Below are 27,515 nucleotides of genomic sequence, written 5' to 3'. Positions count from 1 at the left end.
ACTCCAGACTAAACAGTGACAAATCTAGCTTCAATTTCAAGTGCCTCAAGTGCAGAGGGAAACAGCACAAATGGAAGACTGGAAGGAGGAGCAGCTAACTTCGGCATGTCGAAGATTAAATACCCTAGTGGAAAAGTACATAAGCTCTACTTTCGACCGATTGTTCCTATAGAAGCCAAAGAATATAGTAGTTCGACTTGGGAAATAGTGAAGTTCATAATAGCTGACTTTGGCCAAGATGTCTGGAAAGACAAAAAAGGTTTTCCAGCGAACGCTCAAAAATATATATATTTGAAGAATTCGGAAATGTCTCCTTCTATGTGTTACACACATCTTGACAAATTCACAATACCCTCGAGCAGTGTATGAAAACCGTATTCAAATTGAAATTGAATTTCGAACTAGTTTGGATTGGTTTGTCGCCGCCCGGCCTTTGATCTTGCCGAGAGTTACGAGGCCCCGAAAGGGATTCAAAGGAAACTAAGCAGATCTGGAGTGTGATGATTGCTTATGAAGTGAAACAAGTGCGACAGGGCGGGCAGAGGCGGGTCGATTGTGTTATATGTAATACATATTAATTGTCAAAGGAATTGAGGAAATGCGCAGCAATTCTTTTGAACTCAAGAGTTAATAAATTTTGTTATTTGTTTGTGAAATTCTTTTTTGGATGCCCCACCACGAATGCTGGTGCTGGCCGCATTTTTGTTAAAAGAGCAAACAATTTGCCTGGCCTGGCATTTATCTACCGGATACATTTTTATCTTCAGCACGAACGCAATTATTGTTTGTCTGTGCCGGCGGTGGCGGCGTCGGCGGCTGAACAATTAAGAAATGAACTATCGCTATCGCCACGACGGCGACGGTGCACACAGAGACCAGGTGGATTGGTTCGGTGGTTCGGTGGTTCGGTGGATGGGTGGTTGGGTCGATCGGTGAACGGGCTTCCAATTAGGCACAGCTGATATTTGCCCAAGATCTGTGTGATGTGTAACCGGAGACTCCGCCTGGGAGACCCCGAGAGTTTCGCAAGTATTCGCTTGATTTTCATTTTGGACATTTAATTAACTCAACAATTTTACGCCTGTGTTTATATTGCGGGTGATTACGTTTTATGATCGCCTTCCGCTTGCAATATTTACTGTGAGTTTAGAAAATCATAAGGCTTTCATAATTACCCATTTTATTGGTCCGACCGAGGCTGCCAACATTTGCCACTTTATTATCGGGGCCACTTACGTCCAAAAGGCGTCCAAATATTTGCACATTGATCCAGAAAGCACACACACACAATACGAATTACAGTCAAATAATGTGTTTAATTATAATCATCGAAATATCACGTTAAGCCCGCTGATTTACAATATTTGTAATTAGATCAAACTATGCTGACTTAATTAATACCAAGTACGGAAGAAACTTATTCATTTATCAATTAATTTGGGAAAATGGGAGATATAAGGCGTAACATAAACTATAATTGAACCCACCCAGTGCTATAAGACCTAAGCGTTAAGTCTTCTGATTAAAGTAGAAGGAAAACTAACTTGTTGATCTCATGTTTTGTAACTAATGTTTTTTGTTACATTTATAAGTTTTTGCATAGTCTGAAACACATTATCGATTTGGGCAGATCTAGCTAATCGTGTTCCTTTTCATAAATAAATATATATTTTATTATTAACTTTTGTTAATGCGATGTTAATATCTGAATAACTAAGTGAAAGAAATGTAGAAGAAATGCAACTTTTGAGGGCAAAATCAATTCGATATGAAATCATATTTATCTTAAACATATCAACATAGAACAACAACAATCTTATATGCCGAAAAGGCACACAACAAATAAACACTCGCTCACAAAAAGATTTAAATAATCGTGAATCGTAATACCTTTATGCTGACTAGACATTAATTGATTGCATTGGGAGTATTTAAGCGCTAACATATTTGTCTGATTGCTCAGCATCTAATAAAATGGTATCAATTTTTCTATGGCTTCAATTAAAAATGTGTGCGGCAAATAAAATACAATTAAATAAAAATGCAATTATTAGTCAACGCCCAATTTTAATGCGCTTGTGCTTGAAAAATTCCCAACAATTAATTTTCAATAAAAAAGCGCCGGAACAGCAGCAGCAGCAGCAGCAACAACAACAAGAACAACAAGAACAATATGAATTGCAGCCACACGGCAGCTAGACCATTTGCATATGTGGCATGTGTTTTATATAGAACGGCATCAACAGCAACAACAACAACAACAACAACACCTACAAATACAGCAGCAAAAAAAGTAATATTAATAAAAAAAATGAAATCGAATGAAAAACGATAAAAATCGCACAACTGTCGGAGGCCGCCGGAGGCCGAATGCAAATGCAACGATTTGAAATGTTGCAACAATAATTGTCACAAATTGAACTCATGTCATGAATTGCGAGCTGAATGCTCACCGGGCATCGAATATCGAATATCGAGTACTCAATATTATTGGTGGGTCTGTTGATGGATATAGCAATAGCATTGGCTGCATTGCCTAGACAGCTGGGGCATGACGTGGGGCTGGTCACAATTTCGATTGCATGACAGGTGCAATTTAGTCGAGGTCTAGAGCATAAAAACAGACCGCATTTAATGAGAACAACTTTCGACAGATTGTGATAGGCAACGTGATGAATTACGGTTCAAGATAAAACAAAACTAAACAAATTAGAATAAAACGTGACGTTCAAAAAACCTAACGTCCCATCTTTGCTTTAACATTTACTTTTTTATATGGGATAATGGGATCTTAAAGCTTTAGAACGCCCATCTCTGCTATCAAAATCCTTTACGTCCATTTTACAAACACATAAATCCCCAGCTCGTTATTAAACAATTCTTTAGTAAAATTCTCGAGCCAAAAGCCTAACAGCTTACATGCATGTATTGGAAAACGTGCCTGTATTAGTGAGCTTTTATCTTAACAAAAGCTCTGCGTCAACAAAGGCCTGCGCTCAACTTTGAGTGAATAAAGCTTCAGCATCCGTGTGTTCTGTACATGTACATGATATTAAATAACATTTTATATCAATCATTTCCTAAAACCTAAGTATTTTATGAACACAACAAGCAGCTTTCTACAGTACTTGCGCTCTTGTTTCAACAGTTTCTGCAAACTGTTTACGTCCCAGTCGGATATGCTGGGGATCTGTGTCGCACCTGTTTGCCAATTTGAAATGAGGTTATGAACCCAACTGTAGTTTCTCAACGTCAGCCAACAAAAACCGCAACAACTACTACAATAAAAGCAGCAAAAAAATAAGAAATAAACGCATTTGGCCACCTTTTAGCCGGTTTTCCATCATTGCCCCGTCCTCTGCCGCGGGCAGCGTCGCTTTTCCTTTTGTGGCCACCAAAGAACTCGTTGCACACCCAAAGCCAAGAGCCAAGAGACCAAATGGTTGCCGTTGCCATGTGGCCATGCCGGCTGGCCATGTGGCTGCAGCCGGAGCTAGAGCTCGGTCTCGAGCTGGAGCTGTAGCTGGAGCTGGAGATTGATGTTCGCTGCCTCTGACATTTGTTTCGCGCTTGCGCTCAGCATTGGCTGTTCCACTCGCACTTGCTGTGGCCAACGGAACCGGTTTGCTGTCCACATTTTTTTGCAGTGTGATTTAAACGTTTTTTTTTTCGCTTCGCATTCAAATGGACGCCCGAGTCAACGATGCAGAGCCCCAGCGGACTGCACCACACACAACATCTCCAACTGCAACTCCAACGCCAACCAAGGCTTGCAGTCGCAGATTTACTGGATTTTTCACAGAGCTGAAAAATTGCACCGTTCGATCATGTAAACAAATTCATTAGCCTGCACAAATATTTTAATTATTTAACAAACATGCGCGCAAAAATATGAAAAAGCCGCGACAAGCTATGCTCACTCAAGTGTGAAGTGAATGCTTCTGGAATTGGCCAAGATGACATCTATGAAAAATTTGTATTCATTACTCACTAACAAGGCATTACTCGCCAACAAAACCATCATGAATACCTCACGGTAAGGGTATTCAAGCGAATATATAAAGTATTTATATCTGATCTGTTGGCCAAATGAATATGGCTTTTAATATACGAGATTGTAAAAGCAAACTAATTGATACAATTTTGTGATGATGGATACTTTTCGAATAAAGAGCAATTAGACTTGAACAAGTGATAAAAAAGGCATAAAAAACTTTGTTGTTGGTTCAGTTATTAGTCCAAAACAATATTTTGTGAGAATAGGTTTTTGGCACATTCTTTGGTTTTGAAAAATTATCAATTTATCATAAATTTACAATATTTACAATAATTTGTATACCCTTGTAGAAGGTACTATAATTTTGTCATGAAATGTGTAACGCATTGAGGGAGACTTCTCCGACCCCATAAAGTCTGTCCGACTGACCTTCTGTCTGTTTCTATGCGAACTAGTGTCTCAGTCTTAAAGCTATAATTTTAGAACTTTGTATAGGTCCGCATTTCTGTTGCAGCAATTTTTTTTGTATATATAGTACTGACTAAAAAGCATAAAGGTCTTGCAATAATTGTTTCAATCAGCAAATAGAACAACTTTTTGGAAAATATGGTTCGATTCACGTTTAAGTAAGACTGTTCTATTCTGTTATTCAACTAAACCCGTAAATAAACCAAATTAATGGTTGATAAAAACTTGGAATTCGGTATTCGGATCGATTAAAAACCGGCTTACGGAGTTGGCTATGATCAGCTCAACGAGCTCAAGAGCTTCCTGAGCAATAAGTTAAGAAATAATCAATAGTAATTAAGATTAATTATTGGAAAAATAGTTGGCTTTGTGATACGGAACAGTTCTTTATATAAAAGGCAGATATTCGTTATGAATAAAAGTATATTTGAGTAGAGTATGAGGGAAAGTACGAACTTTCCCTACTCTGGGCTACTCTGAGTCTCGTGACAAACAATTTATTGAGCAGAGCGGAAGTGCCTGAAACCGGATATGCCTCAACCAATTACTGCTTTAAACTCTGACAAAGGATCTTTAAATCTTCGCCCTGAATCCAACATTTTCTGTTCTCGCAGAAAAATCTAAGTTATATTTTCTGTATATCCTCTAATTCTCAATCCCAATCTGAATATATGAATTATATAAATTCCACATTTCATAAAAGCATTCAGATTACTACTTGACAAAGCTGTTCCTCCTATCAAAATTGTGTATGCAATGTGCACGCATTAATATAAATTTAAATTTATTCGAAGTTTAACTTTAAGCTACGATTATTCGTTTAAATATTAAAGCTCAGCACGTTTGCTCGCATTTAAGAGTATAAAATGCCTAAGGTTTTATTTCTGTTTAAAGTGGAACATTTGCAGCTGCTTCCTTTTGTCAATGCACACACACACACGTATTCGATACTCACACAGATACACACACAGATGCACACACACACATACACTCACTCCGCCGTAGGGGCAATTATAATGGCCATAAGGCAATGCGATGGCCTCTTGCTCTGTGCTGGCCACAGGCCCGGGCAAATGCAACAGGTTAATTCGCGCGCGCGTTTTGGCCAAGTGCGTTGGGTGCAAAAAAAAGAGAAGAAGCAGAAGGTGCCGGAGACAAAAGCCGGGCCAGCTGCCAGGGCGGGGGCGGGCAGCGTTGGCAAAGTTGCCCGGTGGGCGCAATGAGCAAAAGTGTCGGCCTTAAAAGGCAGCAGCGAAAAAGTTTTTTAGAAAAACATGCAACTTCGCACATGGAGGAGGAGGCGAAGGAGGGTGAGCAGGTAGAGGAGGTGGAGGAGACAGCAAAGGCGGAGGAGGAAGCATTGAAATGTCCATTGAAACAATGAGCGGCCGTTGCCAAGCGACCAAATTGGCAACATGTTGAGGCCGAGCAGCAACTGCTGACCAGTTATGAGAGGGCTGTGGGGCGGCGCGGGACGCGGGTCGCGGAGCGGTAACTGTGCAGTGCACATGAAGGTGTCATTTGTTGGGAACATGCATTTTCCGACTTGGCTACAAATCGCGGCGACAGCGACGGCAACTGCAACTGCAACATGCAACTGGCTACGTTGACATCAAGCGAGACGCTGCGACTGCACTCTGCTATCTAATGGCAATGCACAGTGGGCGAAAGTGTTGTCAATCAAATGCCAATAAAATGTAACTGCAAACCAATTAAAAGGGGTCCTGAGGAGCACAGGAAAAGTAGCTCAATAAATGCTCATAAATAATGCAATTGTCATATCAAGTTTAAAAAGTAGTAAATACCAAATTATGTTGGCTTGAATTGTTGAATACCTATAAGAATTATTTGAATTCATCAATAAGGAGGTTTGATTTTTTCGGAATACACCGAACAAAGCATCATATGAAAATCTAGACGACTGTTCCAACATAATTGTCTGGCTCATGGAAGAATTTTTGACAGAAGAGTTTTAAGCTATCAAGTGGGAAGAATAGATACTTCTAACTATATAATTATGAGTATATATTTTGAAAGTTGAACAAGTTTTAAGAAAATAATTCCTATTTATGAGCATATTTGTATACAAAATAATTAAATTTGTATATATAATTTTTATAAAAATCAATTATTTAGATTATTTAAATACACATTTTAATAATAATAAAAAAAGAAATTATTCTGCAGCATGGCATCTTCTGATGGAAAGCTGCTTTCCATAATTATCTGTCTACCCTATCAACTTAACATTCTGCAGTCTATTTCAAATTTCTTTACTTTTTTCAATCCTATCTTCTGCCTTTATTCTAACTAATTAACATTCTAAATAATATAGTTACTTGAGATAACTTGTATTTGTATGTAAGAAATCTTTATCACTGCTAATACTTTTCTTTAGCTGTAAAAAGGGACATAGCTGGCCGGACGCGGAAAAAGAATACCTCCACGAAAGACAATATATAATAATAATAGAATAAATTGTATTTGTCTCCACCGTATTAGAAATATTTGTATCTGATTGGGCTTTAAGTTTTTAATTTTGCTATTCTAATGAATTCAATACTTAGTTTAATCGACAATTTTTAAATAAATAAATAAAATAAAAATTTTTTAAATCCAAAAATTTTTAATATATTCCTAGAAATATTAAAAAGAAATTAGGAAACTTGAGAAATATTCTATACATATATTCTATATTCTATATATTTAGCTAGCGCAATAAAAGGAAAATAATAGAAAAATATATAGATATATATTAATATATATTATATGCGGTTCCTATACAAGGTCCAAGTCCTTATCAGCTCTTCTTATATTTAAAATATGTATTAACATATTTTGGTTGCTCTTATAAGTATTTTCAATGTGATGCTTAATTGGCGAATAGAAATTTGCCTGGTTTGATTATTTATATTTTTTGATTAACTTGTTTTGATACCAGTGTGCGTTGGTGGGAACATGGATTGTAGGCCAGTTACTGGGTTACCTGGCGGTTACCTGCACTCGCCCAGTGTGTACCGTCTGTACCGTCTGTGTACCGTGTACTGGTGCACTGGTGCACTGGCATATACTGGTCGGTCCAGGCGAACATGTGTCTTGCAAATTAAACGCACATGTCGCTCTCTCGTCGTCCCCTTGGCCGGCGCACACTGGGTCTGTGTCAGACGAGGGAGGGGGGTGGGATTGCCATGTGGCAAGTATTGGGGCTGGCTTGGCGGCCCGGCACCATTTTCCAAACACGTTTCGCTTTTGTATGGCAATTGTTTTGATTTTGCTCTGCCCTTTCCTGTTGCCTGTTGCCTGTCGCTGTTCACTGTCCTCTTTGTTGGCCACTCGGCTGTCAAATGCGTTTCTTTCTGTCGTTTTTTTTGTTGGTTTTTTTTTTGTCGCTTTTGTGTTGCGTTTTGTTCAATTCTGACACATTTTAACAATTTATGAGGCGACCCCCAGCCCAGTCCAGCCCGCACCCGCGAAGCTTTGACAACTAAATTCAAAGCAATTCATACATCACCTGCTGGCCCAGCACTGCACAAATCCCCCACACACCCCTCAGCACACCCCCTGCCGCATAACTATGGGTGCACCTGTTTGAAAAGTGCGTGTGTCAAAGTGCGTGCGTGGCCGGTGACATTTTCCAGCTGCAGCTCGCAGAGTGTGTGCGTGTGGTGGTGGCCACAACGGTATCCGTGTCCCATGTTCCGTGTCTCGTGTCCCGTGTCCCGTCTCCATGTCCGTGTCTATTCCTCTGGCAGTTGTCAGCTGCGCTTTGATAATTTCATTTTGGCCCACTCGCCGCTGTTGCCATTCAATTGAGTTGAAACTTGCTGCGGCTTTTATTTCCTACCTCAATGGCTCAATTATTGAGCAAGGTTGGATACATAATACGGGTGAACGCATAAGTAAAGGGGTCTCTTCAAGTTCTAATAGAATAAATAATGAATAGAGTTTTGTTAAGAAAAGTCCAGAGGTTCGACTTAACAACACATCCATCCTTTAGATGGGGATTCGTATCCGGATCTTTGTACATCGATAAATAACTTAAGCAACTAATCAAGCGTGAAATTTATTAAAGTATAATAATTAAATGCCATAAGCTGCATATAATACGTTAAACAAAAAACTTATTTTAGATATTTATTGGATATTTAATGTTGGCTTCGGCGACCTTTCTATTTTTTAAATATTTATTTAGCCGGCTCGAGGTCCGGTGTTTAATTTATTAAAATAAAAGATGATAAACAATTTTGTTTTAATATGTATTTCTCCGATATATTTCGGTTGAACTTGTCTTCCAATCTGCGCTCTTTGACGTGGAAGTTATTGTACAGGCCACATATGCTTAAAATAAACTATTTCACTTGAATACTATTTATTTTTATAAATCTTAACTGAATGTTATTCTTGGATCTATTAAACTGTAATTAATATTAACCAACTACTAGTAAAAAAATATTATATTTACTATATACTAAGTACTATAAACTCAAAATATATTCAAGGTATTTAGTAAAGTTGTGATATTGTTGGTTGCACTATCTTAATAAGGGTAAATATTCTGCAGTTAATCTATAACCAAAAACCCAAACTAAATCTAAAAGTTAGTGGGACTTAGTCAGCTTGAATTGTCACAAGTCTTATTAAGTCATATTATTGGGTTATTAAATAAGTTTCTAAGCTCATACAACTTTTAAGCTTAATGTTTAGGTTGAATTTGAATTATTATGAAATTCAATAATTCCAGTTCGATTCTAATTTTAATAAAAAAAATTTTGGAATTGTATGTCAGCTTTATGTACAATAATTGGAAAGATCTACAGAATGACAAATAGCTGAGTTGATTTGCTCTTAAGCCTGACGACTTTAACCGATCGCAGCCTACACTCAGTTTGTATATCTGTTGGAATTCCCAACTCTCACTAATCTGTGGCATTTTAGTAGGATTATTCAGTAAAGCAATAAAATTATATTCAAGATGCATAAATGTAATAAATAAAAACAAAAAAACATTTTTATGGATAGCTGAAAGACTCGTAAATTCATAATTTGTTGCGCTGGAAACTAGCTGAGAGATCATTCGATCGTTCGATCGCTGGATCGATCGTTCGACCTCTTTGAGTGACTTCCTTGTTCAGCGCGTAATTTACATAAATTGAAGATGGAAGATGAAACGGGCCGAGAAAGCGTTGACCAGGCTTGACCGGCCTGACCAATAATAACAATTCGGTGTCGTCAGCTGGACGCGCAGATGCCATCAACGCGACGAACGAACGGAATCAATTTTTTTTTTTAAATATTTGCCGCCATCGACACTCAAGACTCGAATCTCAAGTCTCAAGTCACGGGTCTCCAAGCTCGCAGCTAGTATTGAAAATAACAGACGCAGCAACTGTCATCGCACAAATGATTTGTATTTTTGTTTTGGTTATTTATGTTTCATAAATTATCGGATATATCTAGACGATATTAGAGTCTTGACTCTCTGCACAAGTGTGTGTGTGTGTGTGTGCGAGTAGTCAACGGATGCCGATGGTTGCCGATCAAGATTTTATTTAAATGGAACTCATCAACGCTCATTTGGGTCTCCATCTCTGTCGGTGGCTGCGTCTCCGTCTCCGTCTTCGTCTCCGACTCCATCTCAGCGACTTGGACAGGCGATGATGAAGCTCTGTTGTCGCTTGCCTTTTTGCCTCTGTTCGTCGGCGACGGCGTCGGCGTCGGCTTGCAACGCCTTTTGTCTTAGGTTCAGAGCTTTAATTATAGAGGTCGCCCGAAAACACGACTTCTGCCCCGGACTCCGGCTCTGGTTGCCGGCTCTTGATGATGCCTTAATGTCAACTTTGTCCGAGTCGTCGTCGCTGCCGTCTTTCCACACGTTTCGTCTTTAATTAATGGATTTTGTCGTATTAAACTCATTAGTTTGCTTTCGGGCCATAATTTTAATTAATCACTCAAAATCCACGCACAGTGGAACCGAGAAGTGCGCTCCCCGCTGCCCGCCCCCTTTCCCCAACGAATTTAATTGGGTTCAGCTTAGCCGACCTTATCAAAAGTCTTTGCATACTAATCGAGCCAGAGCTACCTTAAATCTAAATACTTGTACACAAAATCCATATTTAAATGCGCCCAAAAAAGAAAAATAACAAATTAAAAATGCGTCGAGCTCGCTGAGATCGACAGTTCGCGTTACTCAATTGGTTTTTAATTTCAAAATGAAATAAATCAAAATTAAGAAAACCAAAATAAAATAAATATACGAAAAAAATGTGAATATTAAAAGCTTCGCTTCGCAAATTAACATTCGCCATTCGATTTGATATATTAAACTCAAAATGTATATTTCATCATTAAAAGCAACGGGCAAAAATATATAAAAAGAGCGCTAAAAGCGGAGAACGATCGTATAAAAACGTTAAACAAAAAAAAAAATCAAAATAAATAAATACAGAAAATGGAAACTAGTTTTACAGGTAAAACAGCGAGCGGGCCCAAGCAGTCAGTCGATGGGGCTCAGATCCGATGAGATGCGAACAGATTCGCCGTCATCGTCAGCGGCGTCATCGTAATTGCCGGCCCGTTCTCACTTTGGCTCGGATACTGGAGACTCGGAGCTCGACTCTGATTGTGATACGACAACTCCCTCTCTCTCACTCTCTCGCTCTCTGTCTCATTCGCTGTCTCGCTCGCCGGTTGGTATGATAAATAACAAATCAAACGCTAAAATGTCGGTAATGTATGTGGCTTGTCAGAGACTCCGTTTATTTATGGCCTGGATCAATAAGAATAACGCCCCAATCAGTGACTATAAATTAACGCAAAGACAAAAAACAACTTCAAAAATGTCGACGGCTGAGAATGTTTCTCAGTTGTTGTTGTTGTTGTCTTCGTTTATTTATTTCATTTCTGATGCCTCTCAGCACGCAGCATCTCAAGCTGAAAACTTTGAAAATGCTTTAGAAAATGTCGTTGACTGGGCTCATAACGATCTTACGATGGTAAACCGATCATGAATGCCAATGGAAACTGTAGCAGGAAATTTGAATAAATGATATAGCGCTCTCAGTATCTCAGTATATTGATGAAAGATCGGGGCTATAAAAGGCAATATGGTTAATGTGTCTACTCAATAGCTGCGAAACCACTTAAGCGAAATGACAATAAAAGACAATACGTTAATAAGCCAATATTGTAAGAGTTCAAGGCAGGCCAAACAAGCGAGAGTTTAAAATACTTTCCTATATCAACTAAATCTGCACTCTTTCCTGTTCAGATACGAGACAATTTCTTTTCCTTTAAGCTGAATGGTAAACAACGCTTTACGGAAGATATGGAGAAACAATCAATTGACATAACTTTAATAATTTCTTCAATAATATATATCACGTTATAAGTACTAGAAGGACGACTAATAACGAATAATAGTTGAAATGATTTAAAGGAATACTAGAAGTGAACCCCTTTGCTGGTATGAATTGCCTGCACATGTTATTGATATGTATATACAGAAATAAAAAAGTAAATGTTTACTTACCCAAAAATACACATAGGGAGGGCGACAGACTTTTATTTCATTTATTTAATTTATTTCCACGTGACTGAAAAAACAAAAGAAGTAAAGATCGGGTTAGAGTAAGAGAAATGTAATAAAAGGGCTATAAAATGAGAGAAAGAGAAAAAAAAGAAAGAGAGAGACAGAGGGACAGTAAATAGGAATAAAATTATTATTGACAAAGTTAATCATACAAAAACATATTTTGTAAATGAATCACATGCTTGAATTCATGAGAATTGCGTAGAAAGGCAATATCTAAAAATAAGTTTTAAAGCAGCACTGCAGCAAATAAACTTGGTCTGCTTACATGCATATATGGTCATAAGAATATATACATATATACATACATACATTCATAAGCAGGTTCATAAATGCATTCATACAGTCCTACATGCATATATACATACAAACATGCATGCATACATACATACATACATACATATTTACATGCACACATTGAAGTTTCGTCCATGCAACCCTGGACCCACATCATCCACAAAGAATGAATTTTGCGATAGGTGACAAAGATCTTAACAAAAACGGAATTGCATTACGAAAATAGAAATGATAGTATATGAGAAAATGTCAAACAAAAGATATATTAAAATCAATTAAGTAACTTTACAGAGTCTTACAGGTAGAATAGTCAGGCTACAACTCTCAAGCTACCAGTGTTAGACAACATTAGCTTAATTTTATTTAAACCCATGGTAAATATTCAAATAACAAGGAACTCATCCCTAGAACATTCACCAGTTCTCACTGCCTTTCGACCGCTTCTCTTGAACTCATAATTATTTAAGATACTCATATAGCTCTCATTGTAAGCCCCTAAGTTTCTATCTTCATTGAGGCATTTCGAATGCAGCGTTAATTTGACTACATTTTCGTGATCATCAGTCTACTTAGTTGGGTTTCCGTCCACATTCACTGTGAGTCAGTGCTCTAAGACAACTCCTTGCTCTCTGGCGCACACGTCCGATGCCGCCTTCGACTGTCCGCCGTTCCGCTTGGTTCGGCCCACAAATCAAGTGTGAAATATATTCAAATCGCACCAGGAGCGATAATAAAAAAAAATATATATATATAAAAGAGGAGCAAATGCGGCGGCAGCCCGCAAGCCAAATGGAAACTAGTAAAAATACGAAAATGAAGATGTAAATTATACCAAATGTGAATCATTGACCGGTCAAAACAACAACAAATGGAGGCGAAGGAGGAATGGCAACATGGCAGTCGATGCAAGTTAGCTGGAAAAAGCCATTTCTGAATACCAGAGGCAGGTAATGCTATCAATCTACAAGCTGTATCTAACAGATACATGCCAGCTAGAAAGAGGGAGAGGAAGTGAGAGAGAGAGAGAGAGAGAGATCGAGAGTGTGTGTGAGAGAGAGAGCGAGGACGAGTGCACGAGTGCAACGTCGTTTCGGAAACACCCTCCGCTTGCAATGATTGATTGCTCATCATTTTTCATTCTTAATGAAAATGCACCCCGCTGGCAAGAGTTGGTTTCGCTTTGGCCCGGTTCGCGACTCGCTGGTTGGTTGCTTGGTTCACAGCGAAACACCGCCGAGTACATTGAGAGAAAAATGTCTGTACAGGCGGACTGTACGTCTGTCTGTCTGGCTGGCTGGCTGGCTGGCTGGGGCACACACCTGAGCCAGCGCAATGCCTGACAGCCAGAAGGTGCAGAAGTTGCGATTATCGCGCATCTGACGTTGGCCAAGGGGAAACGGCGCTGCGCCATGCAAAACTTGGCCAAATTCCACCTTGGCCGCCAACGGGCATAAAAATGGCTGCCAGCTGCGAGTCGCTGGGGCGATGGCGTCCATATCCATGGCCAGCTGCCTGCCTGTCAACTGTCAACTGTTCCGTGCCTGTGTCATGCTATGCATCATCTTCTGGCAGTTATTAACCTTTGTCTCTCTCTCCCTCTCTCTTTTTCTCTTTCTCCAGCTCCATTTCTATCGCTATCTGTGTGTGAGTGTATCTATCAGATACTTGTACCTGGACTTGAACCAGCCCCGCTACTTTTAGCTGATTTAGTAGCTTGGCGTGGCGCAATTGCTGAAATTAAACAAACTCCCCGCAATTTCTGCCACTGTCATTGCCATTGCACACCCAGCAAATTAGTCGCCAACGTTATCCTTAAAATGCGAGTGTTAAATTAAAAAAGTTTTATATTAGAGCAATGATTAAATGAATTAACAAAAGGTTTTATCTCTAGTTAAAGGAAGGCTCTATAACTATTTTAATACCCAATTTCGTTGTAATAAGGTCACGTGTTTTTTCTCTGAAATATCTTATTAGCAGTAAATATTTTTGAAATTGTCGTAACATGTGATAATTTCGCTATATATAAATATAATTTAAATACATAATAAACAATATATACATGATGTATGATAAAAATTAAATGAATTTTTTAAAATTTAAATTATGATAATTATTTACACAATGTTTAAAAATGACAGGGTACTAAGACATTCGGCAAAGAACTTGCCTGGAATAAGACACCAAATCCTGTGACCCTTAAACATAGCTGCAGTTTCTCAGAAAGTTCAACTGTTTTCGCAAAGGTTCATTGAGTAATAAAAATATGTACATACTTGTGAGAGGATGGTTAGGTTTATTTGAAATATTTACTAAATTAAGTATATGTCTGTAAGTATTTTTTCCTAAGACTCTCACGGCACACTATAGTTTTTGACCTCTTGTAACGGACTGGCTGCTGTATCTTAATATAATATTATTATTCAATATGTATTTAGAATATTTTGAAATAAAATAGTATTAATTTATTAAAGAGTCCGGATCTAGGTTGAGCTTTTAGCTCTGGAAGAACATGTAGGAATATCCTGAGAGGAAAACAATGAGTACTCAGTGTCATTAGGGTATATACATTATTGATCTGCATTAGGGTATCTTCTAGTCGAGCACATTTGCGTTGCACACTTTTACATGCTTTTATGTATATGTATTTCGAGTTGTTAAATGTGTGTTGTGTGCTGCTGTAACCAACTTCTTGATGTATTTCTGTATTTGCCTCCGTTGCGTGGTTTCTGCGCAAATTACAAGCATTTCGCTCAGCGTCAACGTCGACGGCGACAGCGGCAGCGACTGCGGTGCAGAGGTCAACGTTGACGCCTGCGTGGCGGCCATTGCTGTTGTTGTTGCTGTCGCAGTTGTTGTTGTTGTTGCTGTTGCTGTTGTAGTTGATGTTGCTGCTGCTGCTGCCAACGCGCATCATCATTAATCATTTTTATTTGCACGCCGCCGCATTTGTTGGCATTTTCAGTTTGAAATGCGCCCTGTCAGGCCGGGCAGATAGGGTGGCTAGTGGGTGGGTGGGTAGGCGGGTGGGTGGTGGTTGGTGGCGCCTGGGAGCCACCCTTGTCAACGGCAAGCCGAAAAATTCCAGCAAGTTTGTCACATGCCTGACCAGAAGCAAAGCCACCCACCCAGCCACCCGCAAGGACACACAGCCAGCTGAATGCCGGGGCAGCCATCATCATCATCATCAGAGTAAACAACAAAACATGGACAGTAAATTGTAAGCGTCATAATGTAGCGAGCAGGACAACAACAACAACAGCAACAGCAGCAACAACAACAACAACATGAGGCGAAATGTCGACAGCAACTGTATAAATTATTACATTGTGTACTCTTAGCGCACATAAAAATACATTAATAAATATTATTTATGTATATTCTGTATTCAGTATACCGAATAGTCATACATTGCGACCCAGTAGATGCTTCTTTTTCTTCTTCTTATACCAAAATGACATGAGTTGTTTAATACACTGAGAGACAGCGTGAAGAAAATGTACGATGGGAGTGGGTGTTTAATATAGACCTTGATGATCACTTGGAGTTTCTCAAGATACATATTCATCATGTGTACAATGTCTGGCATAGGGTTAGCGAGGGGAAATGCGCCCTAGGGGCATAACGGAAATCGGAGTATTAAATTACATATATCGTATGTTAAACATTTTTGTGGCAATACCAAAGGACTAGATAATCGGAGTAATAAATTGGATATATCTTATGCTAAAAATTTTTGTGACAATACCAAAGGCAAATAGAAACTTTGGTTTATCTTTTTAAAAAAATTTAGGCAACTTTATATTGTTTGTTCTTGAAATTATTTGCAGCATATTAGAAGAACTTAAAAACAGATCATATTTGGTTAATATTTATTTGGTTAATATTTGGTGACCTTTTTCTTACAATTATTGTTTTTTGGCTGGTTTCTGTTGTGGATTTGATGTGCTCTAATCTAAACACAATTTACCCCAATTTTCTATTTATTTCTTCTCTAGAATCCTCAGTAGGAAAAATACAAAGTCCGCTTCGTCATGTTTAAAGTTACATATTTCATTTTTGACTGGTTTCTTTTGTGGATCTGATGTGCTTTAATTCAAACACAATTTATCCCAATTTAGCCCAATATATTTCATCTCTAGAGTCCTTAGAAGAAAGAAACACAAGGACTGCTTCCTCAGCTCTAAAGTTTTGAGCCTGACACTCAAGATCAAATGCCACACGCAATAACAACTTTTGCAAATTGGATATTAAATATTAAAAATTATATATAGCTAATTAAATAATGGTGGTGGAAACCTTTTCTTGAAGTTAACTTTAATTAGTATATGCTAAAAGGCGCTAAAATATACATGGTCTCTATCTTTCAGTGCTATAAAATATTTAATAAGTATTATTGTTTGGTGATTCCATCTCTAAATAACTATACAAATGTTTCCTTTTTCATTCCTGTAAACATATTGAATGACTTAAATTACCCAAGTCGTTTCTCTCAGTGCATTTCATTGAAATGTACATAAAACCTCATCTTCATTTCATATTTTTGACATTTGTTAAATCAAAAAAATGTATTTGGATTCCCGTCTTTTTTTTTTTTTTTTGTTTATGTGTCATTTTTGCCGTTTGAATTTATTTGTTTGTTTGCCATTTCGCGCGAATGCAAATTTGGTAATTGTCTTTCCCTGTGCGTGTGTGTGTGTGTGTGTCTGTGTGTATCCGCTTGTGTTTGTGTTTTATTTATTTGAGCGAAAAGAATTTATTAAATGGCAAATGGAGCTTAAATCGCGCAGGCTCCAACTTGAGTTATATCGATGAATAATGAACACTTTCTCTAACGAATTTTGCCATTTCGATTTTATTTTTCTTTCGCGATTTCAGCAGATTTCAAATAGGCTAATAAAAATGTGTGAAATATGCTTGTATTAATTTATGAGTGTTGTTGAAAATTACGCTGTCAAAGCTATTGAAAATTGTGCTCTAATTAGTTAAGTGGATTTTGTTGTCCAGGGCCGAAAATCAATATGAAGCTCTGCCACTTCCGGCCATACAAATCTCATGTGCTTTTGACATGATCCAAGCTTGCCAGTCACTGGGATTGGAATGTCTGTCCCACTGTCTGTCTGCTTTGTTTGTTTAGCGCGCGCTTTTGGCCATTCAATCTTGAGCTGTGCGGAAAGGCAATGGGCCATTAACTTGATATATGTGAGTTGGTCGCCTAATGATTGCCGAATTTCTAATTATACGCATAAGAAATTATATCTGTCAATAAATTTGCCACTGTGCGCCCAGCAAAGGGCGTACCAGATAAAGGACGAAAAAGAAATCAGCAATGGCCATAATTCACTCACAGCACACAGACACACACCCAGGACTAGCGTAAATCCTTCCACAAACTGACAACGGAATGGCGCTCAGTGCTTATAAATGATGAGTCCAAGTCCGAGGCAGGCGCATAATGACCTAGCCCAGGACGTTAGCCAAGCCGTACCGTACCGGGGGCGGTCCGGAGCGCTACAAGCAGGAAATATTTGGCCGAATGACGCATAAAACAAATCCAAGCCAAAGGAGCCCGAGTCCTAGCCAGGGGTTGTTGGCCCAGAACTTGACGAACCTCGCTTGATGAGCACAATGCACAGGGCGGAGACTTTGACTTCGACTTCCACTTCGAGCATGTCTTTAGCTCTGCTTTTGGTGTTGGCTGGAACTATGTGCACGTCATCATCACCATCAACATCATCATCATGATGAGGACCGAACCAAGCCATAGACGAACGAAGAAGCCGACGTTGAAGTTTTATGAAACCCTCAACTTGAAGACACTTTTGGCTTGTGCAGAGGGCGGGGTTTCCAGTAAGCGGGAGGGGTGAATTTTCTGGTGCGGGCCTGGTGGCTCATATATTTTCGCTCGTCTGACATTAACGGCTGCTATCGCCCGCACGACGAGCAGCTGAACTGGGCAAACGCTTGCCAAGCAGTTGGCCACCGCCAGAGCCAGAGCCAGCGACGGGCTCGGATGGCCTGGCATCATTACTGGCAGTCCACGATTTATTGACAAACGGAGCACCGAGACCAGAATCGCCCAAAATTTAGAATCGGCAAACGTCTTGGCTGCCAAAAGGATTGCTCAACTCGGCAACGGCTACGGCTACGATTGTGGCTATTCCCTGCTAACGTCCTGCCCCCTCATGACTGGGTGTGGCACCCACAGAGCAAACGCCATTTGTTTCTATGGCCCATTTCGTTGACGCTTTCGGTTAGCAGTCAAAGGCACAAATGACGCTTCCCTCACAACGCCCAGTTGTGGCATTGGAATGCGTCAGCATTAAGCTGCCATTGGAGCAGCTGTGGGGTAGTTACGAGTTATAATCATAATATTAATCGGAAATATATTGTCGTACGACAAGCACCAAAGTGTTTAATTTGAGAGCATACTTAGCTATGTGAACATAGGCATTAATTCGAAATTAGACGCGGAATAGGTGGAATATGCATGCAAAGTATTCCTTTTGGAATAAAACAATATCAGGTCAGTTCTTTGAAGGTTTTAATATGTCTTTGGAGTATACAACCCGGTGCCATGATCCATAGATCGGGCGGGGAATCCACCTTCCGCCAAATTAAGGTGGATGACGCCCCGAAACAATAGTGTCTTTAATTTGTGCTTGCGCAAGTTTTGTATTAAGGGGAAGCTGCTTGACGATTGAATCGATCCCGTAATAGGAACCGTGAGGTTGAGCCATCGTAGCAGGAGCTCACATTATGCCAATTGACTTTGTGTTGACCCTTTAGACCCTTTCTAAGTGCTAACCTTTAACCCAAAGCTAATCAATAAGGAAAAACCTCCAGAATATCAATAGCAGAGTCAATATAATGAGTTCGGTCTTCTAAAAACGATCGAAAATTGACTTGTTATTCTCTTATTTGCCCTTCTTGCTGTCCATATTAATGAACACTGAGCTTTAGTTACCGCACCTCAAGTTAGTTACCGTACATTGATTTACCCACTCCAAATATACCCAAATTTGTAAGGCCCACTTAATGACCCATATAAACAGCATTCAAGTTTTGGCACATGCGAACAAAACAATCGGCCAAGAGCTTCACTTCAAGTTCTTTAAAACAATAAATAAATAACACTCGACGTAGTTTCCTTGCAATTTGTGTGATATGTGGGTTCCCTGTGTGTGTGTGGGAGAGTATGTTAGCTGCTGCTGGCGGAGGGGTTGCACTCGCAGCGGCAGTGGCAGTCGCTAGCTTCAGCTTCGGCTAATGTGACTACCGCAAATTCAGGCAATTTCGTCTCCATCTTTTGCGCCTCCTGCCACCGTTGAGCCGATGATTCATATGCCTCTCCATGGCCGCCGCCGTCGCCGTCTAAGCTGCCTCTAATGTCAGGCGATGCTGGCAAGCGGCTGTGCCTCAGCCTAAGTCTCAGCCCCCAGTTGAATGTGCCGCTGCCTATGCCTGTGCCTGCCCAGCATCCATTCATTTGCTTGAGAGCGCCTTCGGCATATTTTTAATTGCCTAATTTTGCGACTTGAGTGATGGGCACTGCCTGCTCCGAGGGTTGCTGCTGCTGCTGCTAGTGCTTCCTTCAAATGTCGTCGTTCAGCGTGATAAACGCGCCGCCCGTTTGGCATTTTAAAATTGTCGCCAAAAACAGGCAAGCAAATCCCCGACCCCGACCCCGATCCCTCAGCTTGCTTGCCCGCAGCCCTGGCAGGCGCTCGTACCCTGGCAAGTGGCTTCATTTGCTGCCGCTGAAATATTTCAGGGCACCCCCATCGGAAGGGAGGCAGCAGTCAGCGTTGTCACCAGCGCTCGCGGCAAATTATGGGACAATATTTTAGGCTAATGTTAATGTTTTCCCAAAAATTTTCTCATTGTGCCAGTAACCGTACCCGTACCCGTACGCCCACCCATACCCGTCCCGTTCCCTCTACGCCCTCGGGCCAAATCCGTTAAATTATTGAGCTGAAGGTACTTTTCAATGCGGTTCGCTTGGCTTGGGTCGCTCTCGACTGCCGCCAACTTGGGTTTGGGGTTAAATGAGCAGCGACACTTGCCAGCTATTGTTACTGTTGCTTTTGTTGTTGTTGTTGTTGTTGTAGTTCTCCAGTTTCCCAGTTCTTCAGCTCCCCAATTGTCGGCTTTTGGTATTCTTTATTTGTTGCTAGCGCAATTTCCAGTCGCTCAGGTTCTGTTAAATGTTTCGGAAAGGCAGAATGAATGAACGCGAAAAGGCTTCGCGAATGAATTAGTTTTTGAGTTGACACTCAAGAGTGGAGCAGGATGATGAAGAGACGCTGCTGTGTGGCTGCAATTTGAGCAGGTTACGTTCAAGGAAATAGGCATGGAGAGAAAAGTATAGCAACTCTTTGTTGTAGAAAGGCAGCCAGCTGTATTGAAAGACTTTTACCATCAGAAATTCAATCTATGACTATATATAAAAGTCTCAGAAATTTTGCAGAAAAGCTTCTCAACAAAAGTCTTGGGGAATTGTAATATTTTTCATATTTGGGCAGATTTGCGTTTATATATAAAAAATTTTCTAAATATTTAGTTAGTGCAATACTTTGGGAAAACAAATTGAAAACAGGCAGCTTCCGGAACGGAAGGCAACTTTTAAGTATTCTGTTTAAGGTGCATTGAAAAATCTTTTTACTCTGTATTATCTAAACTCTCTACTGTTGCATGTTGCTTGCATACAAATTATCTAAAACTGATTCTTGCAACCTTTTTTTAAATATCTTTACTTATCCAGTTAAGGATTTTCTATATTTTATTATATTTATTGTAAGTATTAATAATTTATATATATTTTATATGTAATAATTTTCTTACATATATTTAAAACTAACATGGAACATGGCATTGATACGCATGCTTGATATAGGAAGTATATATAGGAAACCTTATGAAAAGATCTAATACACAAATTACGAGCTTTTGACTGTAACAAAATATAAATAGCATATTGTATTTTTCTTTCTGACTTAAGCAAAGGCAATATAGGAATATCAGCCATACGAGCAATTAGCCAAAAATGTATGACTAAGACCAGCAATGTCAGCAAGGGTGGTTAATCCATTGCTCTCAAAGGCAAACTTTTTCTTTAGACATTCAAATGCTTGAATTGTATTTGAAAAAGAAAAGGAAACTTTGTTCATGTTCAGTCTTGTTACAGACATTGCAGTCAAATGATTGCAGTGTTTTTGAGGCCGCAGCCATCAGTCCTGGTTCCGTGTAGCACACGTCGCTGGAAGATAAAGTCCCGCGCTGAAGGAAAAACACCACAAAAACCTGAGTCCCGAAAAGCTCTAAATCTTGCAGCTATGTTGTAGTACTCCACGGCGCTCGTCCAGACGTCCAATCGTCCAGCCGTGCTGCCATTATTTTTCTCTAGCTGCGCGCTTGTCTCGACCACCATAAAACACTTTAATAGTTCTTTATACCACACACAAACACACACACACACAACACAACCCTCGGAGGGGTTTGGTTGGGCAAACCCAACTCTCACTCTGACTGACGTTTTGCCAATGCCCTTCTTCGATGCTTTCTTTTGCTCTGTGTCGACTTTTGCTGCGGGCTTTCGCGTTTTTCGGCGCGTTTGAAAATTATGGCAAGGCTGTCACTTCAATGGCGCAAAAGACGCACCACCCAACCACCCAACCACCTGGCTGCCCACCTGCTGCCGCGGGCCGCTTGCCTTTGCTGGCTGCAGTCGATTGTTTTTGTTTTCTGGCTTTTTTCCGCGACGCTCTTTGGGCTTGTCTTTGGGCTCGCTGCCTTCGCTTAATTTAGGGCCAGACACTTGCTCAACTTTTTTAATGATTTCTGCATAAGCCTTTGGGGACTAATTCATTGGAAGGCGCCACGCATATGCCTCGAGACGCAACAAATTAACCCCTTTCACCTGCAGGAAGCTGCCAGCAACCCTTAACCTTAAACCCAGCCGAGCACAAACCGAACCGAACCCACCCAACCCCCAGTTTAGCAGCTCCCAGGCGCATTAAGTCAAGTGCTTAACCGCTTCAACACTTTGATTTGATTTCGCTGGCTCTTCTATCGCTTTCCTGCTCTTGTCCCGCGCTTAATCAATTGCCCAATCTTCCAAGCGCTTCTCCTGCCGTGACTTTGAGACCTGCGCGATGTTTGTGCACACCCCCTCAGGCCGAGGGGGAGCCCTGCCTACGACCTTGTCACATGACACCTGCAACCTTTTGCGCGTCGATTTCCGCTTCCGCCGCCAGTTTTTACATACATCTTTCTTTTTTTTTTGGCTCTTTTGCTCTTTTCCGCGCATAACAATTTTTGATGCCTTTTGATCTTCGGCTGCTGCTGTTGGACTTGGCGTGTTTTTAAATTAAATCCTGCGCAACGCCCACGCCCTCGCCCTCGCCCTCGCCGTCGTCCTCGCACCCCGTCGCCGTCGCTGTTGCCGTTCCTGTTCCTGTTTCTGTCTCCCTGCTGCCTTGCCGTCCCGTCTCAACGGAGGCCGCTGCTGTTGTCAGCAGAATACGACAAAAAATTGCACGCTATGTTTGATGTTTAATTTTATTAAAGGATTTTCCCGTTGTTGTTGTCAGAATCCAATTAAAATTAACCGCCGGCATTGTTTGTCAAAAATACGCATAAGACATGCAGCGGCAGCTACAACAACATCTAGAAAAACCAACAGGTAGATCCAGGCAAAAGCCAAAAAAGATTTACCAAATGTTTTTTTATTTGCTTTCGCTCTTAAAATTATTCTTCTTGAAGGTTTCAATTTGAAGTCCGATGATAGTTACAAATATTTGTAGAAATATTACAACAACAAAAAAGTTGCGATTGTTTTGAAAATTTAAAAAAATAAAACTGAACTATTAATAATTAAATTGAATAAATAATTGGGATCTATTTTAGTAGAAATAATTAAAAAAAAAAAACAATTTTTAATCTTTTGAAAAATAAGCTGCCGTATTTCATGGAAAACACTTGCGAAAAATTCGAATAACTAAATTATCCAAGTCTATAAATCTGTATATGTCAAATAGACAACCTTTCGAAATCTTTCTGAATTATATAAAAAGTTATTTAAAAAAAGGTATTAATATTATTTAGATAGATTTCGAAAGGTTGTCAAAAAGCTAATTTGCCTATAAACTTTAGAGCATTCTTGTATTATGCATATACATTTTTTTTATACATTAATAAAAAAAAAGCATAATCAAATGATATTTTGATTATTTCAAGTGGAAAACTAAATTTAAATTGAATATCTGGTATTTTTCAGGTTGTTGAAGATTTGTTTCGCAATATTCGTCTGCCTTATTATATTGCAAGTAACAGAATAAATCTATTAAGTATACCGATCCGTAAATTCATAATTAATGCTTAGGAATTTAGCTTATGAATAAAACAATATAAACATGTTTAAGTATGCGTATATCTCTATATATCAAACTGTTTGTCCTGACTGACTGACTGACTGACTGACTGACTGATTGGTAATCAACTCACAGCCCAAACCGTAAGAGCTAGGAAGCTGAAATTTTCACTGTAGCTATCTTATGTGATGTAGGTGCACGTTAAGACGGGGTTTCGGGAAATTCCACCCGCAAGTGTGGAAAAATCGCGAAAAACGTTTGTATGTAACTTTTTTGTTTGCCATCCGATCGGCCTCAAACTTATTTTCAAAGATCTTTGTTCAAATTCATTTGAGGGGTGTTTCACACTTTTCGGAAAATCCGTTCCTCCTTGGTGGAAATGGAGGTCAAAGATTTGGTGGGTGACGTTTCGCGCTCAAATTCATTTCCAGTGATCTATATGAAAAATCATTTGATACGTGTTTCACACTTTTCGCAGAATTCAAACTTCTTCGGGAGGAATGCGATTTAAAGATTTTTTGTGCGAAGCTTTAAGTTGTGTCCGATTTGCTTCAAACTTATTTTCAAAGCTCTACATAAGAACTTAATAAATACGTATTTTAGCGATTTGGGAAATTCCACCCGCAACAGTGGTAAATTGGCGGAAAACGGTTGTATGAAAGTTTTTTGTTTACCATCCGATCGGCCCCAAACTTATTTTCAAAGATCTTTGTTCAAATTCATTTAAGGGGTGTTTCACACTTTTCGAAAAATCCGTTCCTCCTTGCTGGAAATTGAGGTCAAAGATTTGGTGGGTGACGTTTCGCGCTCAAATTCGTTTCCAAAGATCTATAAGAAAAATCACTTGAGACGTGTTTCACACTTTTCGCACAATCCAAACTTTTTCGGGTGGAATGCGACTCAAAGATTTTATGTGCGAAGTTTTAAATTGTGTCCGATTTGCTTCAAACTTATTTTCAAAGCTCTACATAAGAATGTAATGAATACGTGTTTCAGCGATTTGGGAAATTCCACTCGCAACAGTGGTAAATTGGCGGAAAACGTTTGTATGAAAGTTATTTGTTTACCGTCCGATCAGTTTCAAAATCATTTCAAATTTGTTTGAGAACATTGATTTTATAACATACGTGCCCAGGCAAGGCCGGGTTATACCCGCTAGTGTATTATATAAGTATTACATAATTAAAGTTATGTGACATTTCTTCTAGGCTGGCAGAGAGAAAAAAATAAGTATATCATGGATGGAGTTTATGTTACTATCGATTTTTGTATAAAAGAAATTATCAGATTTTGAACTATAAAGGTAAATATATAAATGAGACAATTAAAATTTAACTGCGATTCTGGAAAGTGTTTAGTAAGTACAAGGGCATTTTTTAAATCTTTTTGTTTAACTTTGATCTAGTCGTATCGAATGTTAGCCATGCGTCAAGGTGTTCTACATAAAAGGTCAACTTTCACTACGGTAGCCGGGCTGAAAAGGTTGCCGTGACAAGAGGGATCATTGTTTGGGCTAGAGTGATTTACGAGGGAAAGCCACACAGATCCTTATTCACAAGGATGTCAGCTGAGATCTGGTGAAGAACTCTGCGCATAACTGTAACAGTTTATCCCTTTTGATCCGGGCAGCGAGTAGCGAAAGTGAAATGCAGCCCATAAATCAGTGGCCCGTTCTGGGCCTGTCAGTTAGCCGATGCATTTGTTTTGGACAACAACGGGGCGTGCCCGATGTGAATGCAAATGTGCAACTGTTGTGGCAACACACGTTTCGCATGCCCATTTTCACAGGCCACTCGCCATTCGCCAGTCGCCGCAGGAGTCGGCAGCCCGGGAAAATGTTGTGACACTGATGCAGTTGCCGGGAAAATCGCATTTGCCAACATTGCGTCGCCGTCTCTGACGGATTAGTGCGGATTACTTGACGACAACGAGCACAGCGTTGCGGGCGTGCAACGAATTGCATTGTCGACTCCCACCCGGAACGTACTGGACCCGACCGGACCGGACCGGACCGCACCGGTGAAAGTTGTGGCAGGTAGTTGAGCAAATCTTTTTGTTAGCTGTATTTGCGTTTCTCGTGCCGTGACGCACGCAGCGGGCTGGACAATTAATTTGTGTTGCCTTTGGCAATTGCTGTCCGGAGGGCGTTTTGTTGTCAAAGATTTGGGCTAAGATTTTCGGCTCATTATGGGCGAAAGTGAAAGTGAGAAATATGCACAAGGTCAAGGAGAAGTTACAAGAAATTGCAATTAAATCGATGCTAAATACCTGCATAAGCAGAGGCTGCTGTGTGTTGAATTCTTTTGTATTCTCTGTTAGATTAAACGAGCTGCTTATATTTTTAAATTACCTGCATACGTTCAGCTAAACATATTTATTAATATTCAGAGTGCAAGCAGAAGGATATAGCCTATGCATTAATTTATTTTTAATTGAAAATAAAATATCATCAATAAAATTGTGAACAAAAACCCAGGTTTGCAAATCGAGCCTATGGGCAGGAATTAGATTCGAACGGAACTACTTTAATAACCCTGAACCCATTGTAATTAGGTAAAAAGTGCATCTGCGACCCCAAAGATTATATACATATATTCTTGGTCAGGATCAGTAGCCGAGTCGATCTAGCAATGTCCATATCCGTCCGTATGTATGAACGTGGCGGTCTCAGAAACTATAAGAGCTAGATACTTGATAATAAGAACTTGCTAATTTCCCATAATCGTTAACTTGCCCCGTTTCCAATATCGATAAAAATCGATGTCAAAATCCTGTTTTTTGAGCAAATCTACTTAGTTTTAACGGCTAGAGTCCACAAAGAGGATATATAGCTTCTTGAATAGTATATACAGATCACATATCAAGTTGAGAGACCAATAGTCACGGACAACGCAATATATGTGGAACTGGATCAAAAATATATAGCCTTTCTATGCTCGGAGATGCCCTATTCAGTGCATTATACACTTCATGAAAACTGTATAATATACCCTGCATAGATATGAAGAGTTTTATATAATTTGTAAGCTTTCCGCCCATTGTAGTAGTAGTAGCAATTAAAATTCACAACGTTAGAATCGAACGACTGAAAATACATTCAAAAAGTATATTCAATTTATGGTTATGTTAAGAGCGGATTACTAAGAAAACATTCATAAATCAAACACAAAGCTCAAGTCAAGCCAAACCGTATAATTAATTGAATTAACGTAAGACTGTCAAGATTTTTTACAGATATGTGATGCACTCAGTGACTGACTGCTCTGACGCTCTATCAGAGTCCATCAAAAATGCGAAATGCACTCGACTTTGATCTGATGTAAGATGTTATTTGCACTCGACCAGTGTCCATCATAAGATGCCACAAATGCAATGCGCAGTCAATTATCAAATTAATTAGCTAAGCTTATCTACGAGCAATGGCTAATTGCAATTGCCATTGGGAAGCAGAGACGCAGATCAAGTGCAACAGGTGAGATTCGATATCGAAGTTGAGGCTCCACACAAAGTGACAGCAAGGGGCTTGGGAACGGGAAACGAGGACTAGCTAGCAGTCTTTTAAATTATAATCATGCATCATGGAGAGCAACTGCAGCCTGAGCTTCTAGAGGATCCGCCAGCGACAAGCTGACAACTTGATCTGCTAATGAATGATTGATGTGTGCGTCTGTGTGTGGAGGGAATCTCGAGAGTGCCAGTTGGGCAGTGATTGGGATTGTGAGCTGGAGAGAGAGGAGTGAGAACTGGCAATTTGCTGACCTTGCATTTGCATTAATCATCATTGATTGATCACTGG

General features: G+C 39.7%; 1 protein-coding gene across 3 annotated transcripts in view; it reads right to left on the bottom strand.

The window, feature by feature from the left end:
- Positions 1 to 27,515, bottom strand: part of LOC135428571 (zinc finger protein 814) — a 240,866-nt gene that overhangs the window by 192,293 nt on the left and 21,058 nt on the right. For all 3 annotated transcript variants that reach the window (XR_010436279.1, XR_010436280.1, XM_064682645.1), the window contains exon 2: positions 11,994 to 12,057. The gene's annotated coding sequence lies outside the window, so the exon portion shown is untranslated. The remainder of the gene's footprint in view (positions 1 to 11,993; positions 12,058 to 27,515) is intronic.

This window comes from Drosophila montana, unplaced genomic scaffold (assembly GCF_035044405.1).
Source record: "Drosophila montana isolate Dmon_TW-CO22-7 unplaced genomic scaffold, ASM3504440v1 contig_1408_1, whole genome shotgun sequence".
NCBI lineage: Eukaryota > Metazoa > Arthropoda > Insecta > Diptera > Drosophilidae > Drosophila > Drosophila montana.
This window is presented reverse-complemented; position numbering and strand designations above follow the sequence as displayed.